Below are 18,973 nucleotides of genomic sequence, written 5' to 3' on the forward strand. Positions count from 1 at the left end.
GTTGGTGCACAGGCCTGGGTCTTTTTCAAATCTTTACATCATAAGATTAAAACTAATCAACAGCATACAATTGTACATTCAAAAATGTGAATAAGCAAGGAGAGAATTCATACTGATCCCCATATGTAAAACAAAGTGAGTTTGGGAGTAACAGAGGCCAACATTAACAAATAGCATGGCATGTGACAATATTATTAAAGAGGAAAAAGCAAAAAGAAAAGAGGACAAAAGAAAAAAAGGAGAAGACAAGGCCTATAATAATTTATTATGCTTGGACAATGTATTTTTTTTTCTCTTCCTAATACATATTTCAAAATGTATTTTTTCCTATTTCAAAAAACGTGGTTTAAGAACATAAACCCAATGTATAGTGCATCACCAATAAAGCCTGCCAAATAGGCCCTCACTACAACCCTGGCGGTCGGTGTTAAAGCGGCGGTAATACCGCCAACAGGCCAGCGGTAAAAAAATGGGTTTTGGGCCCTGGCGGTCACCACCATCCAAGACCGCTACTTTTACACACCGACCGCCAGGGTGGTAATGGCTGCTGGGCTGGAGATGTCTGTCTCCAGCCCGGCAGCCATCACAATCCCACCCTCGGGATTACCACCCGGCCTACCGCCATGGTTTTTGTGCCACACTTACCACCACGAAAACCATGGCGGTAGGCACTATCAGTGCCAGGGAAACCCTTCCCTGGCACTGATAGTGGGTCTACACAACCCCCCTCCTCCTCACCAGAGTCCTTCCCCACCCTCCCCCTCCCTCTCCTGCCCCCACACATATACACACCCACATGCGCTCCCATGTACACGCATGCACAAACACATACCCACACATTGCAACACACACCAACATAGCTTATCACACACATGCATTCACAACACACAACACTCACAATCACTCATTCATGCATGCATCCAATGCGACTCACACCAGCATGCACGCATACCAAAACATACACACACACCCCCCCCACATACACACAACACCCCCCAACCCCCTCTCCGGTCAGAGAACCCGACTTACCTGCTTGCAGGGGGTCGTCCGACTGGAGACAGTCCGCGGTGCTGCTGTCAGCTGCAGTGTCCATCAGCAAAACATTGCCAGGACATATCATTGCTCATGATACCGTCGGCGGTGTTCTACTGGCGTGGCGGTGCAGCTGACAGCAGCGCCGCATTCACGCTATCCCTCGCCATGACCATTTGTGGTGTTCCACCCAGCATTCTGGCAGAATACCGTCAGCGGTCATGATATGCTTAGACGGCTGGTAGCCACGGTGGCCGTATGTTGGCGGACATCGCCATGGCGGTAGGCGGTCAATACCGCCAATGTTGTAATAAGGCCCATAATCTATAAATCTACTATATAAAAGTTAAAGGCACCGATATTGTGTTAAAGGTAGACTTCACTTTTTAGTGTGTATGGGAAAGTCATCCATGCACTATTATTGTTGCCACAAAACAGGTACAAACAGTAAGATAAATATTGACAGAACATACCATAAGTTTCTTATATATAATGGTCGATATTGCAAGTATTTAAGAAAATTGAGTTGAAATAATATCTGTGAAGATTAAAGTCTGAGGGATAGATTAGGAAAGCATTGTGTGAGGCCAGGTTTGCTTAGTCAGTTTAGTACACGAATCATAAGGTCTTACCAGATAGACAACAATTGCTGTTTATCTAATGAGAGAGTGCGGGGAGGTAAAAATGAGTTCAGCGTTCTCAGATGTAGGATATATGACCCAGAACCATTAATTAAATAGAAACTGCAAGTAGCAGTAGAAGAGGCAGGTAGAATGGGTCGCTTACCTAGTAATAGTCCAAGAAATCCAAAAGTGGCCCTGTGTTGAAAAGAAAAGTGAAGTTTTTGTAGGTCCTGATAAACCCATAGCATTAACCATGGTGTTCATAAGTAGCAGGGCAACTGATGAATGCTGTAAAACAGTGGTTCCCAACCTATGGTCGTAGGATACCTGGGGGTCCACAAAGCCTCCTCAGGGGGTCCAGGATTGCTTAGAAAATTAAATAATATTAACAGATAGGTCCCCTGCTTTCAGTAATGACTCCTCGGATTCCAATAATGATTGATTGGGGTCCTCGGGTTTGAGTAGTGATAAAGTGGGGGTCCACAGAAGTCAAAAGATTGGGAACCACTGCTGTAAAAGTTAATGCAACCCAGTAAGATGATTGTGGCTGCCATATTTGTAAGTCTGTGGCTTCAAGATACTTCATAAGATTTAAAGATGAGTGAAACCCGGTATTGTTAAATTCGGAATACGGTCTTGTTGTGGGTCCGGATAAACCCATAGTGGTGACCACAGTGTTTGTAGCATAGTGTTTGTCATGGCCTCCCCAGCCAGGGAGCATGCACAATAACATACCACACATGAAGCTTATAGTTAACGTCTTTATTCATCAGAGTATATCATTCAACTGACTTCTCATTTTCTCATAACCATTAATGACTTTGCCTTAATACCTCCCAGAATGATTAGGTCCTAATGCTCACAGTCCTAAGACACTACAGCATCTAGTAAGCACAACAACAGGGTCATGTGACCTAGTAAATTGATCATGGCTCCCATATTGAAAAGTATATGGCTACAAGAGAGGTCATAAGATTATTGGGAATGTGAAAGCCAATTGATTTGGGTAGAAAGCCAATCTTATTATCTATGTGTGTCACGGTCAACAAATTAAAAAGAACATTCAAACAAATAGTATTTAAATGCAATGGAAGGATCATGTAACCTAGTAACATGATTGTCACAGCAAGATTGGAAATTATATGGATTAAAGAAAGGTCATTGGATTATTGGAAATGCAAAAGCCAGTTGATTGAATTGGGTATAAAAGCGATTTTTCATCTATGTGTGTCTACGTAAAAAAAGAAATAGAAATTAAATTAAATGAATTGTTTTTATATAACCTGGAACAGGTACATCTACGACCTAAGGGGTCACATGATCTGGTAGGAGTCATGTTATCCATTGCAAAGCAAGATATAGCATCTAATAGACCTAAGGAGAGACCCTAAGAACATACTTGAGAAAATAAACAAGGGCAAAGTAAATAACAAAGTCAACCTGCATTGACCTGGCAGGCTCAGTGAACTTGCCTTCTGATCTCTTGATTTTGATGCTCGCAGGAACAATTTTGACCCACCTTGCAAATTGATTCTAGTGAGAATATTATCATTATATGGTGTTATATAGCTATTTTGCAAACCCACAGAAGTGGTTTCAAGTGCTGTCTGATTCTGTTAAAATGCTGTAAAAATCATAGTGCCTCATTTTTTAGAATATATTTTTATTTTGTAATCAGAACATTACGGCTCAATCGAATTTAAATATCATACAGCAAATCTGGAGACAACCCCCTAACAGCTGCCTAATGATAATGGTAATCCTTAACATTAAGCACCCCCCTAACCCACTGCCGGCCCCCCAGACACCCATTAACAGACACATAAGCAGATACAAAGACAAGCACGAAGTTGTAAATGTTAATACAGCCAGTAGCTTCATCCCCACTTTCCTGAGGGTCCTCCTCGCCCTAATCTCCCCTTACTGTCTTGTACCTACTGCGATAATTTAGCCATCTACCCCATACTTTGCAGAATTTTGGGAGGCAACCTCTGCTGGTGTATGTAGACTTTTCCGCCACCATATAGATTCCTCGTTTCCATTCATGTGAAGTTTGGCACTCCTGTGACCAATCAGTAGCCAACTATATCTCTCTTGGCCAAGACTAGTTCAAGGCCACATAGCAGGAGCTGAAACTGTGGTAAGTCAAAGTTGTTTGGAATCCCCAACAAGAGGAACTTGAGGTCTAACGGGATCTGTCTCGAGAACACCCCAGTAAGTTCCCCAGTAATTGTGACCTGGAACTCCAGAATCAGTGGGAAGCTCCAGACTGTATATGAGAAGGAGCTCTCCTTGCTCCCACACCTCAGACAATACAGGGTGTGCGCTCTACCCACAGCATGTAGTCGTTGTATACCATAATACACACTATGCAGTATTTTAAATATGACTAGGCATAATCAAGTTTTGATCACCACCTCCCTCAGGTGCATTAGGGCTGCTTCCCAGTTGATGTTCACCATCTCCACCACATCCCCCACCCATTTCTCCCTCAGTCTGTATGAGGTATCTGGCATGTTGTTATTTAGGGTTCTATAGGTAAGAGAGATCGCACCCCTTCTCAGAGCCTTGATAAGGAGCCATCCCTCCAGCAGGGCATACTGTGGAATACCGCCCCAGGGAGCCCCTTTACGCTCTAAGCGTGTCTCAACTGTGTATATTTGAGAAATTAGCTGGCATGCATTCCCGTTGTAGTGAGGAGAAAGGCATGATATCCCCCTCCTCAAGTGCGTCTCCCACTTTAGAAATCCCAAGTAAATCTCAGGCCTTGAAGCCCAGCAATTTTTCCATTTCGGGAAGGCAGGGCCCTTCCCAAAGTGACATTACTCTCATGGGCTTACCGTGCCACCCAATGGTTTTTGTGGCTTGAGCTAGGCTAATATCATGATCTGGGTGGCTGGGAGAAGATGCTGAGTACCCTTCAATAAAGGTAGTATAAGCAAGTCTGCTTTCCACACTGTGCTAATTCCAGCCTAAACGATGGATGGTCTAGGGGCGCAAAGAACCAATTATTCACATTAATGAGGTGAACTGCCCAGAATTAGCCCCAAACATCCAGCAGAGCTAACCCACCATTGTACTGATTGCAGTGTAGTGTTGTAAGGGCTATTCTGGAATGTTTACTGTCCCATTGTAGAGTCCTCATGTCACCCTCAACCGCAGTAAAATTCTCAGGAGGGATCCGATAGTATGTGTGTTGCAGGGAATATATTAATTAGGGTAAAGAGATCATCTTGACCATGGCAGCCCTCCACATCAGTGTGAGGGGCAGTCCACACCGCTGTTCCATTTCATCTTGGCAGGTGCATTTCACTCTCCCAAGATTATATTCAAAGCAAGCCTACCGTCCCAGTCTCATAAAGACACCCAAGTTTTTAATCCAAGAGTTGTATGCACCAGGCAACGGGGGAATGAGGGCATCTCTACACTGCAGTGTAGGAGATAAAGCATTGACTAGTCCCAGTTTATTGGGTCCCAGGAGTAGTGCCCTTACACCTCAAACAATTGAAAAACACACAGGATCCCAAAACTATGTATCTCAAGTGATCCTAAAACTTTGTATCTCGGGGTAATCACAGATCACACATGCTAATGATTCTATGGTGAGGCTGAACAGAAGAGGGGCAGCCCTGTCTAGTGCCTCTACTGATGGGAGCTCAGGAGACAACAACTATGATGGCTGGCACTGGGTCCTGCTATAGTAATCCTACCCTTTTCCTATAGCGGGGACCAAATCCAAACTTGACCCATGTGTGCTCAAGAAAGAGCCAATGAACTGTGTCAAGTGCTAAAAAGAGGGTCTGATCTGTCATTTATCTAATTTAACCAGTTTTGTGTACATCTTAGTTTGTGTCTTGTAGACCCTCCAGGCATAAAGCCTGATTGGGATCTTGGATCAAGGGAGTGATGACTTTCAACAGTCTGGTGGCAAGGACAGTGGCCAAGATTTTGACCTCTTTGTTGAGCAAAGACATTGAGTGGTATGAATTATAGTGCTCTTTAGGTCTTTCTTCTCTATGGATATCTACTATGGTAGCTCGTCTGGGGGGAGGGTGTCCTGTCTGCTGTCGTTCATGGACATATTTATGAGGTGGGGCCCCAATAGTACTATGTAATGTTTAAAAAATTCTGTGAGGATTGCATTAGGTCCCGGGGTCTTATTGAAGGTAATATTTGGTGTGGATGCATGAACTTGCTCCAAGGTGATCTCAGATTCTGATGTCTCCCTTGCACCAGCATCCAACACGAGAGCGGTGATCGACTCCAGGTATTGTGTAATTTAGGGTAATGCGTGCAGGGGTCTAGCCTGGTAGAATTCTTCAAAATAGCAAGCAAAGGTCTTGGCTAGTTCCTCATCCGTCACTACACTGTCTCCCACCTGACCCACTATCTGGCTCACCCACCAGGCTTCCACTTCTCTCTTCCCCAGCCAGGCGAGGAGTTTTGCCGCCTTGTCCTTGGCATCATAAAGGTGGTGTAGCGTGGCTAGAATTTGAGTCTTTGCTCCCTTTTGTGGCAGAGTATGATATTTCTCACTCAAGAGGGCCAAAATCCAAAGGATAAAGGGGTTCAGTTCCATCCCCAAGTTTCCCTCGAATTCTAGCAACTGATCCTCAAGCTTTCTCAGGGGTCTCTTCCTTCTCCTCCTTTTTTGAGCTATGAGGGTCGTGACACTTTCTTGAAGGGCCATTTTATATGCTTTCCAGAGAACTACTTTGGTGGTGACTGAGTGTTCATTTTCCTTAAAACACAACTCAGAGTCCACTCTCAGTCCCATTGCCACCTCCATGTCTTGTAATTGCCAGGTGTTTATGCTTCCAGCTCGTCCCTATGCCCTGACATCTACCCACATTCATACACATGGGGAATGGTCTCAGAGGCCTCGGGCTAAGTAATCTGGCTGCTGAACAGTGCCCACCTCACCTGCAGGGGTGAAGACATAGGGGGTCATTCTGACCCTGGCGGTCCAAGACCGCCAGGGCCACGAATGACGGAAGCACCGCCAACAGGCAGGCGGTGCTTCCAAGCCCATTCTGACCGCGGCGGTAAAGCCGCGGTCAGAAAACCGGGGCCGGCGTTTTCCCGCCGTTTTTGCCCCGGCTGGGCGAATCCGCCAGGGCAGCGCTGCAAGCAGCGCTGCCCTGGGGATTCTGACCCCCTTACCGCCAGCCTGTTTCTGGCAGTTTTCACTGCCAGGAAGAGGCTGGCGGTAAGGGGTCCTGGGGCCCCTGGGGGCCCCTGCACTGCCCATGCCACTGGCATGGGCAGTGTAGGGGCCCCCTAACAGGGCCCCATGAAGCTTTTCACTGTCTGCCTAGCAGACAGTGAAAAGCGCGACGGGTGCAACTGCACCCGTCGCACCGCCGCAACACCGCCGGCTCCATTCGGAGCCGGCTCCTGTGTTGCGGCCCCCATTCCCGCTGGGCCGGCCGGCGCTAACTTGGTTAGCGCCCGCCGGCCCAGCGGGAATGTCGGAATGAGGGAAGCGGTATTTTGGCCGCATGGCGGCCAAAGCCACCCGCCAGGGTTGGAATGAGGGCCATAATCCAGTCTAGAAAATGCCCTGTGAGCACCAGAGAAATAGGATTACCGATTCTCAAGGGGATGTGCTTGTCTCCAGAGGTCTGAAAAGCTGCAAAGCGTGCAAGAGGGGTAGGCTGCTCAGTCAAAACCTTTGAGTCTAGCCTATCTTGTGTCATCATCATCAGGTCATTAAACTCTCCTTCCACACTGTGTAGTGAGGAGTCCACCTCCAACAAGATTCCAGCTCGTTTCTCCAATGTCATGGCTTGTAGCCGGAGGGGGTGCATATACACTAATTAGCATGATAACTGTTTGCCCCCAGAATCCGTTCACCCCCACATATCTCCCCAGTGGAACGATCCATTGTTTTGTTGTACGGAACGGCATATCTTTCCAGATCAGAATCGCCACAACCCTAGACCCTGATATGTACCCAGAGTGTGTCAGTACGGTGTAGGCTCCCCTTCCCAGAAATCAGCACTGTGTTCCCTTAAGATAGGTCTCATGAAGTAAGACCCCATCTTGGCGCAGTCGCTAGATATATTGGAACATCAGGGTTCTCTAGAGTCTGTCTCCCAAAGCCAAGTATCATCCAAGGTACTGCGGTGGTGTAAATTGCTCCCCTTGGGACTCGGTGTCAGTCAATGTGTCTGTGGCTTCCCTCCCAGAGGATGAACAGCTGCAAACCCCAAATATGTATCCGTCCCTCCCCCTCCCTATCCCCCCATGGCCCCTGTAAGTGTATAACCCCATATGCAAACCAATAGAAACTACTCAACAGGGGGGATCTCAGAGGTCTGTAGCCACCCACCACTGCCCACCCAATCAAACTTTTAAAACGCTGTTACTCAGTCCAAGCCAACCACCCCTGAAAGTGGTGGCTCTATATGAACAGTTGAAAAAGTTATCACTCTGACTCACTGAGCCAGCAGGAGTAGGGCGATGAGAATAATACTCCTGAGTCCTGGATTCTGTCATCTGTCACACAATTATGATGTGTTGGACCTGGCTTTTTGACAGGGTCATCCCCAAACTTTTTGCCTTCCTCTTTCTCTTTTTCTGACCTCATTTTTGCTGGCTTTTAGACTCTGCGCACTTTACCACTGCTAACCAGTGCTAAAGTGCATATGCTCTCTCCCTTTAAACATGGTAACCTTGGATCCTACCTGATTAGACTATTTAATTGACCTATAAGTCCCTAGTAATGTGCACTGTAGGTGCCTAGGGCATGTAGATTAAATGCTACTAGTGGGCTTGCAGCACTGCTTGTTCCACCCACTTAAGTAGCCCCTTTACCTTATCTCAGGCCTGCCATTGCAAGGCCTGTGTGTGCAGTTTCACTGTCACCTCGACTTGGCATTTAAAAGTCCTTGCCAAGCCTAGAACTCCCCTTTTTCTACATATAAGTCACCCCTAATGTGTGCCCTAGGTAACCCCAAGAGCAGGGTGCTGTGTGGGTAAAAGGCAGGACATGTACCTGTGTAGTTATATGTCCTGGTAGTGTAAAACTCCTAAATTCGTTTTTGCACTACTGTGAGGCCTGCTCCCTTCCTAGGCTAACATTGGGGCTGCCCTCATACATTGTTAAAGTGGCAGCTGCTGATCTGAAAGGAGCAGGAAGGTCATATTTAGTATGGCTAGAATGGTAATATAAAATCCTGCTGACTGGTGAAGTCGGATTTAATATTACTATTCTAGAAATGCCACTTTTAGAAAGTGAGCATTTCTTTGCACTTGAATCTTTCTGTGCCTTACAATCCACGTCTGGCTGGACTTGGTTGACAGCTCCTTGTGCATTCACTCAGACACACCCCAAACACAGGGTACTCAGCCTCACTTGCATACATCTGCATTTTGAATGGGTCTTCCTGGGCTGGGAGGGTGGAGGGCCTGCTCTCACACAAAGGACTGCCACACCCCCTACTGGGACCCTGGCAGACAGGATTGAACTGAAAGGGGACCTGGTGCACTACTTAGCCACTCTTTGAAGTCTCCCCCACTTCAAAGGCACATTTGGGTATAAAACAGGGCCTCTGCCCTACCTCATCAGACACTTGCTGGAGAAGAAACCTGAACCAGAAACTACATCCTGCCAAGAAGAACAGCCTGGCTGCTCAAAGGACTCACCTGTCTGCTTTTCTACAAAGGACTGCTGCCTTGCTGTTGGCCTGCTGCCTTGCTGAACTCTTGTCTGGCTGTAAACGTGCTCTCCAAGGGCTTGGATAGAGCTTGCCTCCTGTTCCCTGAAGTCTCAGGACCAAAAAGACTTCTCTTTTTCACTTGGACGCTTTGTACGCCGAAATTTTAGACGCACAGCTTGTTCCACGGCGAGAAAAACGCCGCACACCGACGCTGATCGACGCTACACCTTCGGGACGACCGGAACTTCGATGCACGGCCTCGCAAGGACAACGCCGCCCGACTTCCAGAGGAGAAAACTTCGGCGCACAGCTCCGCGGAACGACGCGCAGCCGGAACACAAGCAGGAGAATCCACACACAGACCCGGGACATCTGGTAATCCCCGCGACCCATAGAAAGAGACTGTCCGCGCGCCGGGAAACGACGCACGACTTCCCCGCGTGAAAAATAACAACGCATGTCCGTGTGTGCTGGGGAGAAATCGACGCACACACTATTTTTCCACGTATCTCTTCTTCTGCGGCCCTTTGCGGAGATTTTCCACTCCAAACCAGGTACTTTGTGCTTGAAAGAGACTTTGTTTGCTTTTTAAAGACTTTAGACACTTTATATCACTTTTCAGTGATATCTTTACAAATTCACATTGCAACTTTATTCGTTTTGACCTACAATTATCCTGAGAAATATGATATATTTTTCTAAACAATGTGTGGTGTATTTTTGTGGTGCTATATGGTGGTATTGTATGATTTATTGCACAAATACTTTACACATTGCCTTCTAAGTTAAGCCTGACTGTTCGTGCCAAGCTACCAGAGGGTGGGCACAGGCTAATTTTGGATTGTGTGTGACCTACCCTGACTAGAGTGAGGGTTCTTGCTTGGACAGAGGGTAACCTGACTGCCAACCAAAAACCCCATTTCAAACATGATGCTACTGTCCAGTCGGATGAAGTTGCTTCTAAGGGGGGAACTTCAGTATCTTGTTCTAAGTCTGCAATAGCAACCTCCAGTGGGTGGGGGGTATCTGAACCTGTCCCATGGTCATCACTTGTGTCTCCACATGTCAGTACCCCTTCTAAGGCTGCTGTCTTGCTCTTCTTGGTGATTGCCTCCCTGTTCCCCTCTGGGTCAGAGAAAGTCTCCCATCCATTCTCCAGGTCTTTGTCCCTTTCCTGTGTGCTCTCATCCCTCCTTCACAAAGGTCAAGCTCTCCTCCTGGGCTGCTGTACCTCCTTAGGTCGGGCCCCCTCTCCTGTATCACGGCGCCATCTGGGGTCCTGTGGTTGTAACATTGTTGCAGGGACTTTGGACCGTGTTTACCAAGTCTGAGATTCTGGTTTCTTCCAATGTGACCCTCTCGGCCACATTGTGGAGGTCCTGGCACAAAAGGGAGACTTCTGAGCGCACCTCACACATTCTCCATTCCAAAGATTTGCAGAAAGACTGGATGGCCAGTACCACTGGTGCATTGTCAGGCATTGCTGATAAGGAATCCTCTGCCTGTGGCATGGCTACTTTCATGTAGTGATCCATTTTCTCCTTGTGGGGGTTGGTTCTTTATTGTCGGCCATTTCGTGACCCCCAAGGTGTCGCCCCTCAGGTCTCGGTTCAAGCAAGCCTACCCTTGACAGGGCATTAGTGTTAGCTGTGTCCCACAGTAGCCGGGACACCACATAGGACCCTAGCAGCGCAGGTCAAGAGTATAGCCAGGGAAATTATCCACTCTTACAGTTCTGATCGGACAGTGTTTCCACCAGCAGGTCATCGGAGGGACCCTCCTTCCGGCACGAATTCACTGGCAGGGAGGGGGATGGTCTCCCAGTCACACTCACAGCTTTCTCCCTTCTGCAGAGGTGTTCTGTACCACAATATCTTGCCCCAGTATACCTAGTAGCTTTTTTCCAGTCTCAGCCCCCTCATGGTTGTCCAGGCCTCTCCCTAGGGCAAGCTCCTGCCCCTGACAGGCAAGGACCTCCTCTCTTAAGTCTCCAGGGCTCCAGTGGGACTCACAGGGCGTCTTACTCTCAGGGTCCATGCAAGGAGTGAGGGGAAACTAGGAGGTGAGCGATGGTGCCACCGTCCCCCCCCCCACCTTGTCCCCTTGTCCCGGGTTCAGGCCTACGGGAGAGCCAATCACATGGTCAGCAGCTCTTGGTTGTCAGGACTGCTACATAGGCCCACCGGTACTCTTCTCTTCTTTCGAAGGAGGGCAGCCTCTGCTGCAGTTTTGGCTGAGGCTGCAAAGGGCCCTTCTCACCAAGTATGGGATTCTTTTCCCGCCGATCAGGAGCGGGGGTTCAAAGCCCACCGGGCAATCTCTCAGCCCAGCCCAAGAGTAGGGCGCTGCCTCTTCGTGATCTCGCTGGTGAACCCAGGCCTTCGGGCGCACCAGGTGCAATCCAGCTACTGTCTGTACATGCCTCTAGTGCAGTGGTCTCCAAACTTTTTAATGCTGCGCCCTGCCAGTTGAAAAATAAAAATCATTGGGCCGCCGTCAGAATATTTCACAATTATTTTATAAAGATGTCAATGTTTAAATATGTTTAGACCTATTTGAACATTGCAGTTAAGTACTGTTACCTTTTAAAAAAAAATTATGACATACTTCTGCTTAAAACGAAGCCCTGTTATCTGTATAATGCTTCTTTTGGCCAGAGCCTGGTGCCCCCCCCCCTGGGATCACTTGAGGCCCCCCTGGGGGGGCCTGCCCCCCAGTTTGAAGACCTCTGCTCTAGTGCCTCACCACTTTCCACCCCCGGGACTCGTCCTGTGCTTCTCTGGGCTTAGGTGCACCCATGCATGGGTGGAGGAAGACAATCTGGGTGGCACCGGCCCGAGGCCTTTCTGTCTCCGCCCGTACCATGGTGCTGCAGTAAGGTTGCAGGACAGATACCCGGTCACAGCCACTCCACGTGATGGCCGTGGGGCCCAAACTCCCCTCACAAGTGCTCCAGTCCTCAGGGGGCACAGGTAACTTGTTTCAGGTCGGTTATCAACGGACTGATGAGGATCTTGTATGGGCCATTTATAGGCCTGGTGCGGAGCACGCTCATGAAGCACCTGGCTCCTTCGCCATCTTAGCCACGGCCCCTCACAGTGGATCATTTGTTGATCATATATATCTTGCATGGGATATTTATTGAAATAATCCTGCTTGTCATGTGGTGATGCATGTGTTGAAAATGTCTGCAGCCTTTTTACTCAACCGTCATGAAGTATCTGTGCAGGGTCGAACTGAGACAGAAAATAGGACAGGGGCACCCAAATGAAAGTGTCCCCCATTAGAGAATCAGATAGCTAAAAAGTGGCCCACATTTGCAAATCGTGGGAGTTTTGTACTTAGAAAAACACGATGTATAAGGGTTTTGCAAGGTGTGGGAGACCCAGTGAATTTTTGTTTGCTAGAGGCAAGGTTTGTGGTTATGTTTGGGAAATCAACATTAAAACCCGGCCGAGTAGACCATAAAACAGGCCTAGAAACCTTTAAAAACCGGCCCACACTTTGTTCTATTAGACCAGCCTATTGAGCACTGCATGAATGCCCTGTAGTTCAGTCCGACCCTGTATCTGTGCTGCCGTCAGCAGTCCAGAGTATAGAGTGGCGGTTTGTCGCGTCTCATCATTCATGTGGGGCCTTTCAGCATGGTAAGGTGAAGGGAAGTCACTTATGAGCTGTGTACTAGTGAGTCATATTATTCGGCTTTTTGATGCAGAACTTCCATTATCAAAATTAAAAGAGGAAGTACAGTAACAGCGCTCTGCTATTAATGTGTCAGCTACGAATCTCATACTGAAAAAGGGGGCATCTTTTGCATATAGGTGATGTAGTGTTTGCAGTGTCACGGTCAGAGCACCAGCAACAAAATGATACCGCCTGATTCTCTGCCTGCACTCCCTCCTCGTTGCCAATTTGATGTGACAAAAATGTAAGACTCAGGAACTCTCGCCAATTATGTGGATGGCAGACTTGATTGGCTTCCCAAATGTACAGGAACGTCTGCATTTTGTGCTGACTAGTGGCGAGGCTGAAAAAATCAGCGTTTACTGGTCCTCATTCCGGGTGATTTGTGTTGCTTGAAAGCCGTCTTGTTAGTGAGTAAATAGGCTGAAGCTTCTGACAATGTTTCCTTAAGAAAAGACCAGGGATCCGAGGTTCATTGCGAGTCCTGCTAGGAGAGCTGTCTTTGAAGAGAGAGCCCCAGGCGTTGTGCAACCAGCTGTGCGTGTAACTGCAGACGGACTCACTAAGCACACACACACACACACCTACACACACACTGCTTGGTTTTGTTAGATTTTTGGGGGATTCAAGAAGAAGGCTCTTTTTTCCATTTAAAAAACTAAACTAAAGTAAATTGTTACAATACATTAGCTTTCAAAATCTTTCGGATTCCTTCATTTGATTTCCACATGAGAGCAGCAAAGGGAGCCATTTCAAATCATTGGAGATGAAGAGCTAGGGGCGCAGAAGGTGTCGGATTGCTTAATAGAGTGCAAGATATAGAAAGATTTCTTTTTAAAAGTGGTTTACAAGATCCTCTCATGCTGCTGGCGGGAACATCACTGTTTTCCAAGGTCAGTAGTCTGTCTTCTGAGATGTGTTTCGCCTAAAACATCTTATAGAAAGGCATTCAAACAAGGCCAGCAGAATAATATTTTCAGAATACTGACTGAAACCATAGGACTTGCAATGGAAAACATCATATAGGTCATGCCATACCTTTATGAGGAACGCAAGAAGGGATGTGTGGAATGCTTCAATTAATCTCTAGCACTTGTATTGCCTCGGGCCGCTTTCCAGTACATTTTAGCCCACCATGTCCTATTAGACAGAAACCAGTCATATTGGTATGCAACTTTTACAACACATTTTTAACAACGACCTACGTTTACCACACATCTTTTACAATGCATGAACTTTTATAACACATGCCTTTACAACGCAGGAGAAGGTATCTAGTGGTAAGGTAATTTTTCAATGGTTCAGGGATGGGCGGAGGTAAAAGGAGGTAGGCTGTTTTCAGGATTCCGTGGTGGGTAAAGGTAAAGGGAGGTAAGGGTTTTTGGGGATTTAGGATCTGCCAGAGGTAAAGGGAGGTAAGGTTTTTTTACGGCTCAGGCAGTGGCGGCTGGTGACCTTTAAAAGTGGTTGGCGTAATCCTTGGCTCGAATAACAAAGAGATTTTTCTTGAGGATTTCTTTCACAATTTCTTGCACTAAGTTTACTGTCTCACTCTGACTCACTCAGTCTCTCTTGGTCTCACTAATTCACAAAGTCTCACTCATTCTACAGTGGCCCACTCTGTATCACTCAGTCCCACTCATTCTCACTCATTCTGAATTAGTTTGACTGTGACTCAGTCTCACACAGTGATAATCAGTTACACTCATTGTCATACTCCCTGACTCACTCACATTCATTCTCACACATACTGGTCCTTACCGCCACTCATTCTCACTTATTGTGACTCATTCCCTCACTGACTCTCTCTCACTTTAACTCACAAACATAATCACACAGACATGCTCACAGTGTTGGGATTTCACCAGATCTGAACAGTTTCTATGATGGCTGACACAGGCACCTTCATGCGCCTGTGTCAAACAATGTCACTAGCTGCCTCTGTTTGTTTCTGGACACAAAGTGGGCCTGCATTTTATTTTTATAATATCAAGAGCAAATAATTATTCACTCTTGATACAATAAAAATGGACCAGAAAACAAGGAGGGTGTAGTGTAGCTGTGGAGCCAATAAAGGAGAGCTGCCACTGGTCCAGGGATACCTATCCATCAAACTAATTCATCCACTCAATCATACATCCTTTCACTTATCCATCCCCCTTTCACCCATCCATTCATTCATCCATCCATTCAATCATCCATCCATTGTTTCGCTCATCCATCCACCCTTTCACTTCATCTATCCATCCTTTCACTCCATCCATCCATCATTCTCCCTTTGGCTCATCCATCAATCCACCCTTTCACTCAGCCATCCACCTTTACACTCATCCATCCATACTTTGACCCATCCATCTATCCACTCATCCATTCCCCCATTTACCCTTTCATTCAGCCATCCATCCAACCTTTCAGTCACACATCCATCTAGCTATCTATTCATCCATCCATCAATATACCCTTTCACTCATCCATTCATCCAGACATCCATCTACCCTGCCTTTCACTCATTCATCCATTGATTTACTCATCCATTCATCCATCCATCCATCCATTTACTCCTCCACCCATCCATCCTTTCACTTATTCTACCATCCATCCATCCTTTCCTCATCCATCATGCCATCCTATCCATTCATCCAACCCTCCATCCATCCATTCATCCATCCCCCCTTTCACTCATACACCCTTCGTTTCACTATTCCACTCGTACATCATCCTTTCACTCATCCATCCATGCATCTATCCATCCACCATTTAATCCATCCATCCATCCACCCACCCATCTTTCCTTTTACTCATTCTCCCTCCCAAGTTAATCATGAGCTTTTGTCTGCCATGTTGCAGACAGAAGAGGCCCATCAGGAACCCAACCCCACTGTAGCTGCTAAAGCTGGGGTGGGTTGGGGACAGGATGTCCTTTAAGCAGAAAGCTAACTGCACACATAGCTCTTAGTCCACCAGTGCTATTGTTGTCCGCAGCTGGTTCCTTCCTTCTCTTGAGCCTCTAGGAGTCATGTTACTGTCAGGAGAGCAGCCCCTGACCCCTCCTACAGCCTGCCCCTCTGTGATGACCAGCAAATTGTTGCCACCCACTCCCTCTTTGTCCTCATCGGCCTGCCCCACCCATAGCCATTGAAGTGAATGGAGACTTGCTAACTCCTGCTAGGGCCACTGTTTTTGAGCCCTAAAAGCAACCGGATCAATTGCATTGTAAATCAGCTCTCCTTCTCTGATGATGTCACTGCTGTAGCTTGCGCCTGCAGGTCAAAGAAAACCTTGCCCGGCTGGCATTCGCGGTGTAGGATATCTGCAAAGTTCACTAAGGTTCACCCACTGAGCACAGTCTCCCAGCAGTGATTTTTTAAAGCTGCTCTGTGTTTATTTCCCTGTTCTTGCCTCTCCCTGGAGGGTGGCAGTGCAACGCTTCTTTTGCCCATAAACACCAGCCACCCCTGGGTTCAGGTGTAAAGGGGTGAAGGGACATAAAGGTTTTTTAGGGGTCAGGGATCAGTATAGGTAAAGGGTGTTTTTGAAGGCAAGTAGGTAGTGGTCAAAATTATATATATGTATATATATATGTGTGTGTGTGTGTGTGTTATCTTTGTTTTTACAAAAAAAGGAATTATAGATAATCATAGTTTAAAAAAAAAAAAAAACCTTGTAAAATGTATGCATTTTAATGGCTTGTGTTGTCAAGGTACTTTACATTATGGTGCAATACTGAGCATTGTAAAGCCATGTGTGGTAATGAATGTATTATAATGTATCATGATGTAAATGCTTTCATTGTAATCTCCGATATCCAGTTATTTACAAATCAGTCTCGTCCTGCTCTAATAAGAACAGTCTTGCTCGAACAGCCAGGCCTGGTCCTGTCTGTACCAAAACACAATCCCAGGACATTTTAGACCTATGTGAGCCTCTTCATTAGAGTGTAGCTTGGGTTCTGTGGTAGAGTGAGTATGGGACCCACAAGTGAGAATGCATCGCTCCACTCTGTAAATATGGTGCATCGTTTTTGGCCTTTTAACACCACATTAGCGTAAAAAAATGACACTAATGAGGCATTGGAATGGCGCTACTGGCTCTTAAATATGTCCCTTAATTGGCCTAACTCTTTATACAACTGGTAATTATTTTGTCACACCAATACTCACAACAGTGCTTTATCTATTTAGTGTGGTACATTTGTAAAGAGGACTTCTCTTTGTTCCAGGCTGAACTGTTTTGTAGCACACATTTTTAGGGACAGCCACTTAATTTTCCTGATCAGTTATCGACCGGGAGCAAGAGTGGGAAAGGCACAAACCAGACAGAAAAACCAGCACAAAGGGAGAAAGCAGGGATCGGCAAGAGGGAGATAAAAGGCAGCCGTGTCTGTAAGTGGAATTCAGAACTACACAACCTTGGTATTCAGTTCACTGATTTGTAATAGCTCCATAGGAGCAGAGCTTTGGCACAGGCACTTATTTGTTTACAAATGGAGCACTACACGCAATATACAGATATCACAATCGTAGTCATAACAAAACGAGAGAAGGAAGCTCTACACCATACAGTAACATAGCACCTTAGTACTGACTTGGAAATTCCTTTAGAAAAAGAACTCATTTATGCAGAAGCTATCCACTAGTTCACTGAAGTTTTCTCATTCCACTATAGACTGTCTTTACAGGAAGTTATTCAAAGGTTGTTATGAACATGAAATTTGAGAAGTCCCTGTTAATGTCTGCAGTTCATTGATTGAAGGCATGCTGGATGTTGGCCATCTATGCAGTGTGCAAAACCAAGCACACTACGCAGAGGGTTCAGACAACCACACATTGGTTTCCAGAGGTAAAATTTAGACCACCTAATGCTCCAATTTTTAATGTAGCTGGTGGAGCAGGTAGGCTAATCCAAGAAATGTGCTAAGTATTTGCTGTGGTCACAAATCCAATCATGCACCACACACACTCAATAAATAACTCGAGACCAGAATTTATAAAAATACTTCTGACTTTTATATAAATTTTACAACCAAGATCTTTAGAATATGTTAACACAGTTATGACTTTTTCAAGTTTTAGCAAAGTTACTCTTTCCGTGGGTAATTACACACCTTTGGAATCAATGCACAGTCACCTTTAAAAATGCATTAAAAATCACACAGTTGAGTTACCAGTCTCTTCTCTTGCAGGGTGGCCGGAGTGGTAAGTGGGCACACTGTGCCAGCTGGAGAGTCTCGGGCAGCTCCCGATTCTAACTGGAGCAGCATTGGAGAGGTTCTTTGGAAAGGCATATGGCCACCTGGAGGGGCCACTTGGAAAAGGAGTTGATTTGCAGGTTTAAAGATGGTGCCTTGGGGTCCCCTTGGGCTGTTGAGGTTGCAAGGGGTTGGGGACCCGGGGCACACAGTAGATCCCGCGATGTAAGGCCCAGGGTGGCCAGGTTAAGGGCGTTTTGGAGGTCTTGGATGCTGTGAGCAACGGAGTCCATTGGAGCTGGAGGTGAGTCTCTTTGAGGGTGGCTTACAGGACAACGGGTGCACTCTGGTCAGAGGTCCAGGGTGTTCCTGAAGTCCCTTCACTGGGGCTTCCTCCGGATCCCTTTTCAGCTCTGGGGAAGCTGCCTTTCTGCTGGTCTGATGTCAGCTGACCAGGACCCGGGGTATTGCTGTAACTCGGCCACTAGAGGACGCAGTGCCACGAAACTTGGCACATATGTGGATCACCTTCAGATGATCACTGGCGTGTTGTCGGGTCCAGCTGTGATTTCCGGTCATGGAGATATCAACGATTCAGTGAAGTGACCCTCAAAGGTTTGTTGGTCCTTTGCAGGTTTCTTGATTTTCCTGAGTGGTGCCTCCACTCAGGAGGGAGATTTAGGCTATTTGCAAAGCCTGGAGGTCCTCTGGGGCTTTTGAGGTCAGTCCAGTGATCAGCTCCTCCACAGTGGTGATTGTTGGGACTATGATGCAGCAAGCAG

Source organism: Pleurodeles waltl, chromosome 7 (genome assembly GCF_031143425.1).
Source record: "Pleurodeles waltl isolate 20211129_DDA chromosome 7, aPleWal1.hap1.20221129, whole genome shotgun sequence".
NCBI classification, from domain to species: domain Eukaryota; kingdom Metazoa; phylum Chordata; class Amphibia; order Caudata; family Salamandridae; genus Pleurodeles; species Pleurodeles waltl.